Here is a 12,142-nt window from a genome sequence, read left to right on the forward strand (position 1 = left end):
TTTGGATTATGAATGTATAAGACAGCCAAGAAGATAAATCTAGAATGTCTTGCAGTATATTTTGTTAAGACTTTGCTCACATCACCATCAAAGCTTCTGTTCTAAAGGGGTTGGCCACTTTATATGAACTTTTACAAATGTGCTGGGAGCAGCACTATAATTAACGTACTAATATATTATTAGCAGTAGTATTTCACCCTACACGCATTACCTCCACAGCAGAATTACATGGCAAACATTGACACCAAACAGAGTTTAATACTGGTCTGGATCCCATTGAGTTGGTATCAGATCCATCGTCAGTGACTGGTTGGAAACAGATGCCAGCCAGCCTCATTGGTTCAGCCATTTCCATGTCTTGGAAACCTCTATTTCTAGGAAGAGTCTCAGGGTTCTTGAAAAGCTTGGTGACAAATCTAATCCAGAGGAAAAAAAAAATATCTGCTATGTGTGAATGAGGCTTTTTAAAACCTGACTCACAAGCATTGTACATTGTAAACCTGTTGTGGATTTTGGGTGTATAAAATATAGATCCACATTCCACAATTTCTAAACATAGATATAAAGTAATGTCGCACTCGGATGGGGTGGAGATCCAACAGAGGTGCTCCCACTAACAGACAACACCCAGTCTGATAAAAATAGAAATAATAAAGGAATAGAAGTGGGGCACTCTCTAAAGTAAAGGGATCTTTAATAAAAGTAAAATTCAATAAATTGACAATATATAATAGACAATAAAATTCAACAATATTTAAAACAGCAGAGGATGAAAAGCGGTAAGAATTCAGCGGTAAGTAAAACCTAAAACTAAAATACAATCAGCATAAATATAGATCCCAATATATAAATTTATAAAAAGGATAAATTTGAATATTCAATAATAATCGGAGGAATATTCGTGTTATCCACTGGTGGTAGCTGGGAAGGGGTAATTGCTTTAAATCCCCGAAACGCGTCTGGTGTGAATCCCCCCACTAAGGAAAGTAAGGATATTGTAAGACTGAGGAGGCCTGGACATTACCATATTAATAACGAATTGCCAAATCACCACCACTATACGGGAGACACTGAGACCGCGTGGAGCAAACAATTCGATTGGCGCGAAAATTTGAATCTGAACCAACAGCCCTTGAGACCGGGACCCTAAAGGAAAGTACGCCGAGTCGAGGGCTCACTGTCCAGCATAAAGACCTCCTGGTAAGACTACGCATATCCTACACAAGCGATCGCTTTTCAATTAAATACAGCGGGATGCCGCTGTGCTTACAAGCAGCTACGATATTGTCTGCTCAAATCATCGAAAGTTATATATGCTTGGAACTCTGGCCATCACTATACACATGTGTCCAAACATTATTTCGTAAGCTGACTATTATATTCGACAGTTCGCGATCATTTACATTATGAAAATTTCGTATTGACTATTTATTCATGTATACAAGAGACTGGTCATAATCGGAAGCAAGCGATTATTCGATTATTTATTTTCTCAATATTTCACATGTGAACAAACGCATCCAGCTACCACCAGTGGATAACAGGAATATTCATCCGATTATTATTGAATATTCAAATTTATCCTTTTTATAAATTTATATATTGGGATCTATATTTATGCTGATTGTATTTTAGTTTTAGGTTTTACTTACCGCTGAATTCTTACCGCTTTTCATCCTCTGCTGTCTTAAATATTGTTGAATTTTATTGTCTATTATATATTGTCAATTTATTGAATTTTACTTTCATTAAAGATCCCTTTACTTTAGAGAGTGCCCCACTTCTATTCCTTTATTATTTCTAAACATGCGCTTGAAAAGGCCATCATTGAAACATATATAGTTTTACCTGTGCTTTTTTGCAATTTTGCTACGTATGTAAATGTGTAAAAAGCTTAAAATAACCCGGATTTAACGTAATCTCTGCAGCTTTCTAGCAGTTATGAGATTATCTTCAAGTAATTGTTTTCATTTGACATGTGCATTTTTACACAAAGGGTTTACATATCAAGCCGCCCACTGAGATCAGATTTTAGCAGATCCTCACTATTGCAACAGTACCTGCGGACAATCTATAGAGGGTCAATAGGGACCTCCAGACAGTCAGGATCTAGCAGGTTAAACTTTTGCCTGGATGTTTAAAAACCTGCCCCACACGAGCTACCTACTGCTATTTAGGTCGTGTGTGGTTTCATATGAAGTATACACACCAATAGAACCAAAAACCACCACACTGAATAATCAATATGAATAGTCAAAGACCTTTATAATTACACATCAATAATGTTAATAATATTAAAATCTATCACAACAGCGACATACATATACAGTAAAAAGGTTCATGTAGTAAGTGGTTTCATATATCACATGGGTTTAATACATCATAATAAAGCGCCCAAACCTATCATCTATATCCATTACTTATACTAGCTTTCTGGTTTGCACTATGCACTTTACTTGCTTATATGTACCTTATGTGATTAGATGATAGGTTTGGGCGCTTTATTATGATGTATTAAACCCATGTGATATATGAAACCACTTACTACCTGACCAATGTAACTTCCTTTTTTCTGCATATGTATGCCGCTGTTGTGATTGATTTTAATATTATTAACATTATTGATGTGTAATAATAAAGGTCTTTGATTATTCATATTGCTTATTCAGTGTGGTGGTCTGTGGATGTTTAAAAGGTCAAACATTGATTTGTAAGATAGCTAATTTGCATCCCCTTTTCCCAGAGGAGCATTGCATGGCCTCTAACCTTTCTTATGCCTACTAGGTGCTATCCACAAGGAGATATAGTATCAACTTAGATATAAGAAACTTTGTAATACACTATATGGAAAAAAGTACTGGAACTCTCCTTAATCATTGGATTCAGGTGTTTCATTCAGTCCCATTGCCACAGGTGTATAAAATCCAGCCCCTCGCCATGCAGTCTGCCTTTACAAACATTTGTAAAAGAATTGTAAAGATCTCACTGAATTCCAGCGTGGTCCTTTAATAGGATGTCATGGCTGCAAGTCAGTTCATGAACTGTCTTCCCTCCTAGATATTCCCCCATCACCTGTGGAAGCATTTAGGAACCACAACAACTCAGCCACAAAGTGGAGACCATGTAAAGTTACAGAGCAGAGTCAGCGAGTGCAGAGGAGCATAGTGCATAAAAGTCGTCAATGATCTACTGACTCCATAATTGCAGAGTCCAAAACTGCTCTGTCATTAACATCAGCACAAAAACTGTGCACCAGGAGCTTCATGGCATGGGTTTCAATGGTCGAGCAGCTGCATGCAAGCCTTACTTCACCAAGCACAATGCCGAACTTCAGATGGAGTTGTGTAAAGCACGCCGCTACTGGAGTCCGGAGCAGTGAAAACCTATTCTATAAAGAGACTGTCATGGTTCAACGTTACTTTATTGAAAACGGATGGTACAGATGTAAGCAACACTTCAGATTTAGCATAGAGTAACACAAGATATGAATGTGGATGAAGAACAACAAGCAGGTATGAATACAGTCCATAGGACAGAGTCCAGAGGAATCATGCAGGTTCTGGTGAGCAGTGTCAGTATAGTTGACATGACTTTGAAATGACAACATACGATAGCCAGCTTGGCACAGGGACAGAGTCCAGAGAAAACAAGCAGGCCCAGGTGACCAGTGTCTATAGTTGAGATGGCTTTGCAATAGGAACATAGAAAAACAGAATTGACAAATGGAATACAGAGGCATACTTGCAACACAACTGGATTGACTTGTAGTGGCAGGCTGGCATCAAAAACTGCACCAAACTAAACAAGTCTTGATTTGGCTTAAAATAGCTAAAAATGGGTAGTGCTATATAATGCAGAGCCGTGGCTGTACATCGATGAAGCAGGTTTCAAACACCCCAGGAGTAGCTGATATGTAGTGGTGCTGTACAATGTTGAGATTTGGCCGTCCAGCGATGAACTAGAGCTGAAACACACCTGGAGCAGTTGAACTGTGGCTTGGAGCTATACAATGCTGAGCTGTAGATGTACGGCGAAGAAGGAGAGCTTAAACACACCTGGAGTAGCTGAGCAGACTTGACCAGGAACAGACGTAGCAGACAGGCTGGCTGGCATCAGAAACAGACTTGTTTAGGCTTGGCTAAGAGTGGCAGAGGATCAGTCAGGCTGCCATCAGGAACAGAGAAGAGAAAATCGACACTTCGAAGAAAATATGGCAAACAGCATGGTATATATAACTGACACTGATTATCACAATAGAAACAGCCTTGCCGCAGAACAAAGAACCAAACAATGTTTTCACTCTTGTAATATTGCCAGAATGAGGTGAGGTGAGGTGAGGTTCAGATAAGAAGGTCAAAGTAAGACAGTCTTGCAACAGACATGTGCATATCTCAGGAATAAGGTATGTCCTTCTTGCAGTAATGGAAGACCCAGCAGAGCAGGCGATAGAGTAATCAGTGTGGGTTGTGACAGTGACAAATCACACCTTCCTATCTGGTAGTCTGATGGACCAGTCTGGGTTTGGGGAATGCCAAGAGAACGTTACCTGCCTGACTGCATTTTGCCAGCTGTAAAGTTGGTGGAAGAGGAATAATGCTATGGAGATGTTTGTCAGGGATCGGCCTAGGACCCTTAGCTCCAGTAAAGGAAAATCTTAATTCTTACCTTCCTAATAAGACATTTTGGTCAATTGTCTGCTTCCAACTTTGTGGAAACAGTTTGGGGAAGGCTCTTTTCTGTTCCAGCATTACTGTGCCCCAGTTCACAAAGCAACATACGTAAAAGTATGGTTGGGTAAGTTTGGTGTGGAAGAACTTAAAGGGAACCTGTCACCAGGATTTTGTGTATAGAGCTGAGGACATGGTTTGCTAGATGGCCGCTAGCACATCCACAATACCCAGTCCCCATAGCTCTGTGTGCTTTTATTGTGGGAAAAAAACGATTTGATACATATGCAAAGTAACCTGAGATGAGTCCTGTCCCTGACTCATCTCACATACAGGACTCATCTCAGGTTAATTTGCATATGTATCAAATCGGTTTTTTAAAGCAATAAAAGCACACAGAGCTATGGGGACTGGGTATTGTGGTTGTGCTAGTGGCCATCTAGCAACCTATGTCCTCAGCTCTATACACAAAATCCCGGTGACAGGTTCCCTTTAACTGGCCTTCACAGAGCCCTCAACCCCATCAAACACATTTGGGATGAACGCTGACAGAGATTGGAGCCAGGCTGTCTGGTCTAACATCAGTGTCCGACCTCACAAATTCTCTTTGGAATGAATAAAATTCACACAGACACACCCCAAGAACTTGTAGAAAGCCTTCCCAGAAGAGTTGAAGCTGTTTTAGTTTAAATAAAAACCAAAAACCCCTCCATATTAATGTCTATGGATTTAGAGTGGAACGTCATAGGCGTATTGGGTAGGTGTCCCAATACTTTTGTCCATATAAGTGTCACGGCTGAGGATGGGGAAAACCCTCAGCCGTGCGATGCCAGAAGATGTTAGGCTGCTCGGCCAGGACAACAGGATTAGGGAGCAGGTCACCTCCTAAAGCATCCCTAACCTGACCCTAACTCCTAGCTGCATGGGCCGACCTTTAAGGTAGGAGGACCCATGCTCAGGAACCTCGGATCCCTAACTCACCCTCCGACCGGTCCCTGGACTAGGAGTCAGGGTAAGACGGCCTGTTCCTTCTGGACACGGAGGAACAGCGGTCTCACTGGCCAAGCTGCAGGGAAAAGGGGAACACTAACAGTCTTACAGATATGGCAGGAGAACTAAACTAGTTCCACCTACCTGCCACAGCCTTGCTGACTTGATCCCTGTGCTGGCAAACACATATCCACACACAGGAATCCAGATCCATAAGCTGCACCAAACAACAAAGGAAAACATCACATAGACATCACACATAACATGACATAAACTTAATGTGACATAAATCTTTATGACCACAAGGGTGGCCCTCACTGGCAGATGGTATGCGCAGGAGGCTGCTCCAGCTAAGCATGGCTGAAGCAACCCCACTGAGCCATGCCAAACACAGAGGCTTTAAAGGCCAAGAAGCCACACCCAACAGTCAGACACACCCAGTGACTCACACACACACTGGGAAGGGAGTTAACCCTTCCAGCACCAGGGAAGGGAAACACAAACTTAAAGGGAAAGTGTCCAACTCAATAACACACTGTGGCTGTTGCCGCAGGCAACGACATGGGTGGCAACCATGTCCTGGGAGTCAGCCCGAAGGCCGGGACACTGCCACCACATGTACACAATACAAACAAACGTTGCCACGGGCAACCACAGTGAAGGAAAGATGTCAGTGCACACCACACATAAAACAGAGTGCACACAGACATGCAACAGTGCATACATACACGCACACAACTCCAAGGCAACCGCACTTGAGGCAAACAACATTATGCCTCCAGCTGCGGTTGACACAACAACCCAAACTGCGGGCAACTGTATGCGGCTCCCAAGGAGTCACGGCCATAAACATGGTCGTGACAATAAGGTATATCTTGCCAGAGAAAAATGCCTTGTTCTCCAGTTATCAGCTCCCCCCTTTTTCTAAACTAACATTCACTCATTCCATAGTGGTTTATGGGGTGGGGGAGGAGTGAAAAATGACTGAAATAAAGTGGCCTAAATGGGAGGAAGAGCTCAAAAACCCCAAACACTATGGCGTGTTTAGAACCGGGGGAGCAATTCCTCTGCATGTCATCCATTGCTAACGGTAATCCCCAGCAAAAATGCATACAATGGAGGATGTCGGCAGTGGACCACATGCACCACAAAAGCATCCTACACAAGATGGGATAATGTGTGGATGCAAATATAAAAATACATAAATCATTAGCTAAAATGACATTGAAGGGGGAAGTTATCATTATGGGAGACTTTAATCTTCCTGATGTAAACTGGAAAACCAAAATAGCTAGTTCTGCCAGGAGTACAGATATTCTAAATTCCCTACTGGGATTATCTCTACAGCAAGTAGTTGAGGAGCCAACCCGGAAGGAGGCCATTTTAGATTTAGTATCCACAAATGGGAATTTGGTATCTGATATTACTGTAGGGGAAAGCTTGGGATCTAGTGATCACCAGTCAGAGTGGTTTACTATGTACAGTGACTGAGTCCCTATCAGATTGGAACAGTTTCATTGGAGTCCAGGAGAAATGGGACTACTTAAAAGTGGCACTATTGAAGGCAACAGATAATTGCATTAGGCTCGTCAGTAAAAGCAAAAAAAGGAAGAGACCACTGTGGTACTCAGCAGAAGTGGCCAAAATCATTAAAAACAAAAAGATAGCATTTAGGAATTATAAAAAAAAACTAAACGAGGATGTTTATAACATTAGGCAGAGAGAGGCTAAACAAGTTATAAGAGCTTCTAAAGCACAGGCAGAAGAGAAATTAGCTCAGTCAGGGAAAAAAGGCGATAAGACATTCTTCAGATACATAAATGAAAAAAGGAAACTAAAACAAGGAATTACCAAATTAAAAACAAAAGAAGGAAGGTATATGGAAGAAGATAAATAACTAGTTGACTGCCTCAATGAATACTTCTGTTCAGTTTTTACAAAGGAAAATGAAGGAAAAGGACCTCAGTTAGGAAAGAAGACTAATTAATCTTTTGATGCATGTGTCTTTACAGAGGAAAAGGTTCTAAGTCAGCTGTCTAAAATTAATACAAATAAGTCACAGGGGCCTGATGGGATACACCCAAAGCTATTAAAAGAGCTCAGTGGTGTACTAGCAAAACCATTAACAGATTTATTTAACCAATCACTGGTAACAGTATTCATCCCAGAAGATTGGAAATTAGCAAATGTTGTGCCCATTCACAAGAGAGGTAGTAGGGAGGAATCGGGCAACTATAGGCCAGTAAGCCTGACATCAATAAATGGAATGGAATGGAAACCATACTTAAGGAGAGGATTGTGGAACATCTAAAATCCCATGGATTGAAAGATGAAAAACAGCATGGGATTTACGTCAGGGAGATCATGTCAAACTAATCTTATTGATTTTTTTGATTGGGTGACTAAAATAATTGAAGGCGGAGGTGCAGTAGACATCGCTTATCTAGACTTTAGGAAGGCTTTTGATACTGTCCCACATAGAAGGCTTATCAATAAAGTGCAGTCTTTGAGCTTGGACTCCCATATTGTTGAATGGATTAGGCAGTGGCTGAGGGACAGACAACAGAGGGTTGTAGTCAATGGAGTATATGCAGACCAAGGTCTTGTTACCAGTGAGGTACCTCAGGGATCTGTTCTGGGACCCATATTGTTTAATATCTTTATCAGCGAAATTGCAGAAGGCCTCGATGGTAAGGTGTGTCTTTTTGCAGATGACACAAAGATTTGTAACATGATTGATATTCCTGGAGGGATACACCAAATGGAAAAGGATTTAGAAAAACTAGAGGAATGGTCAAAAATCTGGCAACTAAAATTTAATGTGGATAAGTGCAAGATAATGCACCTGGGACGTAAAAACCCAAGAGCAGAATCTAAAATCAGTGATACAGTCCTAACCTCAGTATCTGAGGAAAGGGATTTAGGGGTCATTATTTCAGAAGACTTAAAGGTAGGCAGACAATGTCATAGAGCAGCAGGAAATGCTAGCAGAATGCTTGGGTGTATAGGGAGAGGCATTACCAGTAGAAAGAGGGAGGCGCTCATGCCGCTCTACAGAGCACTAGTGAGACCTCTTTTGGAGTAATGTGCTCAGTACTGGAGACCATATCTCCAGAAGGATATTGATACTTTTGAGAGAGTTCAGAGAAGAGCTACTAAACTAGTACATGGATTGCAGGATAAAACTTACCAGGAAAGGTTAAAGGACCTTAACATGTATAGCTTGGAAGAAAGACGAGACAGAGGGGATATGATAGAAACTTTTAAATACATAAAGGGAATCAACAAGGGAAAAGAGGTGACGTGACGTGATGACGTAGTGGACGTCGCGCTCCCGGCTTTCCCCGCTGCTCAGCTACACCGCTGCCACCTCGACTATGCTGGCGTCTCTGTGCCGAATCCTCCATCCACCTTCTCTGTAACCGGGAACGGGTGATCAGCGTTGTTGAACCGCGGCGCTGTTATCGACTGCTGGTTCGGATGTGGGGGGTGCCTCTGGTTCCTGCTTTTTGTCCAAGCCTGCATGCTGCTGCTTGTTGTTTCTGCCATTCCCGACTCTGCGCTCCTGCCTCCTTTTTCGCCCACTAAGTCGATGTGAACAGTTTGTTGTCTGGAGGTTCTTTTTTCCTTTACCCCCGTGGACTGTGCCTCCGGCTCCTGCCTGAACTGCTACCCCCCCTTTGGTGCCGTGAGTAACCTCTGTGTTCCCCCCCTATTTGTGTTCCCCCCACCTAATGGATTGTTGGAGAAGATGATAAGCTGATAAGCTTCTCTTCTTTAGTGACTAACCTCCTCACGATTGCTGACTCCAACTAACCTTGAAACGGAGTTTGACAAAATTGCACATGATCGCACATGATTACAAGAAAGTGAACTCTAAAGTTTAAAGTATAAGGTGGAGAGGGGGAAAAAAAAAAAAAATAATAATAAGAGGGGAAAGAGTATAAAGAAGAGTGGACACAAAAAAAAAAAAAAGGGGGAGAGCGAAAAAAAAAAAGGAGAAGAGAAACAGAATTAAGAAGAAGGCACTTTAAAAAAAAAAGGGAAAGGGCGATAAGGAATAAGGAAAAAGTAAAAAAAAAAAAAAAAAGAGAAAGAAGGAGAGCAAAGAAGAAAAGATATATATTTAAAGGAGAGAAGGAGGCGGAATAAGGGGGAAAAAAAAATAAAAAAAAAATAAAAACCAAATAAATACTCCAAAAAAATAAATAAAAAATAAATATTTTAAAAAAAGGAATAAAGAGGAATAAGCTATGGGCCCAAAAGCCTTTAGGCGTTCGACTGATCTATCAGGTCAGAAACATGGGTCCAAAACTGCTGAACCAACAAAATTGGACCAGTTTCTGAAGTCCCCAAGGGTCAATACGAGGGGTGGACAAAAGGAGTTTTTGGAAAAAAAAAATTATGAATCGGAGGTAACAGACCTAGAAATACAAAAAGGCGCTAGATACCCTGAAGAGGAAGATGGAATAATGGGGGAAGCAATCCCTAATGATAACTCTTCACCGCTGGAAGAAATACTCCTAGCGGTTAAACAGAACGGGGACCTAATACAGGTGGTTACAACCCAACTTGGATTTATTCAAGTTGATGTGGGACTAATAAAAGATGAATTGTCCAAAATGCGAGACAGAGTCAACACCCTTGAAAGTTCTGTCACCCTAATACAGAAGGAATCCAAAAAAATAAATACGGAAGTTTCTACACTTAAAGTGGAATATAATCTCTTGAAGAAAAAGGCAGTGGACCTGGAGGATAGGTCACGAAGATATAATGTGAGAATAATAGGGATCCCAGAGGGTGAGGAAGGAAAAAATCCAACTGAATTTGTACAGAAATTAATTCTTGAGAACTTTGGTAAAGAGTCATTCTCTCCTCTTTTTATGATTGAAAGAGCCCATCGGGTCCCAGGAGGAAAACCAATTCCAGGGAGACAACCTCGGTCAATCCTTGCTAAGCTACTGACTACAGGGGACAGAGATGTCCTCCTGAGAAGGGCGAGGGAATCCTCACCGGTTCTGTATAACGGGATTAGACTGGCCTTTTTTCCTGATTTTTCGAAAGAAATACAAGAAAAGAGACGCACATTTATGACTGTTAAAAAGAAGCTAAGAGAAAGGGATATTAAATATTCTCTTATATTCCCGGCCAAATTGCGGATTGTTTTTGAAGATAAAATCTTTTTTTTTTGATACCTCAGAAGAAGCCGCGGATTGGCTAGAGCGAAACAATCGATGACTCAATTGGGTTACGATCGGGCGGGAATAATTAGTATTATAAGGGGCTTATACCCTTAAAAAAAAAAAAAAAAAAAAAAAAAAAGAAATATAGTTTTCTTTGCTTCCTAATCGCGGTGTGGGGGTGGCTGAGTGGGGGGAGGGTCGAGGGTTGGTCATAGGAAAGAAATCTACTACAATATGTGGTGGATTGCATGTGGAAGGGGGGTGAGGGGTAGGAGGGGGGTGAGGGGAGGGGGGGGGGGGTGGGGTTGGGCTGTGGTGCGTCAGGGTAGGTGTAGTTTCCCTTGTTTTAGTTTTCTTTGTCTTGTTCTTCCTCTTTCTCCGGTTTTTCCATCTGACCACTGGTAATGACGCTGACTAGAATTCTTGCTTGGAATATACGTGGTCTGGGAGATAGAGGTAAGAGACAAGCGATTTTTGATTTAACTCAGGCCCACCTACCAGCAATAATTTGCTTGTTAGAGACCCATCTTACCGAGGAGAATACTAGAGTGCTCGACAGGGGATGGGCTGCGCACACGTTTCATTCCACCCTCTCCAATTATTCGAGAGGTGTCACGGTGCTGATACACAGACTTATTGATTTCGTTTGTGAGGCATCCTCTGTTGACCAACAGGGGAGATTTATTTTCCTATATTGTAGGATAGGGGGGAAGATATGTATCTTGGCCTTTGTCTATATCCCTCCGCCGTTTTCTCTCTCGGTTCTTAACTCTCTTCTACTATTCATGGATAAATGGCCAGAATGTCCAACATTGATTATGGGTGACTTTAACTGTGTCATCGATCCTCTTTGTGACAGGGTTTCTACGAGAGCTAGGAGTGATAGTCCGCTCCGGGGGTCCCCCCTGGCACGGTTCTGCATGGAGATTGGATTTGAGGATGCTTGGGAACACCTGAGACAGGGGAAAAGGGCTTTTTCATGCTCTAGCAAAGCAGGTAAATCATTGTCCAGAATAGATCTTGTATTGATTAACAGTAAATATGTGAAACTTATAAAGCGAATGAAATATGAAACAAGGTCAATATCAGATCACTCTCCGATACTAATTGAACTATGTCTATCTCAGGAAAGATATATACCAAAATCTCCCTTTAGATTAAATCCCTATTGGTTATCAGTTATAAAGACGCATGAAGCAATTCGAAATGACATAGGCCGATTCTGGGATATTAATTATGGCTCAACAAAAATTCAAGTAGTATGGGACACCTATAAGGCGTATATGAGGGGATTGATGGTTA

At 41.5% G+C, this 12,142-nt stretch overlaps 1 protein-coding gene across 1 annotated transcript in view; it reads left to right on the forward strand.

Annotated features, from left to right (window-relative positions):
* OTOP1 (otopetrin 1) overlaps positions 1–12,142 on the forward strand; it is a 130,649-nt gene that overhangs the window by 12,029 nt on the left and 106,478 nt on the right. The window lies entirely within an intron of this gene.

Source organism: Bufo gargarizans, chromosome 1 (genome assembly GCF_014858855.1).
Source record: "Bufo gargarizans isolate SCDJY-AF-19 chromosome 1, ASM1485885v1, whole genome shotgun sequence".
NCBI classification, from domain to species: domain Eukaryota; kingdom Metazoa; phylum Chordata; class Amphibia; order Anura; family Bufonidae; genus Bufo; species Bufo gargarizans.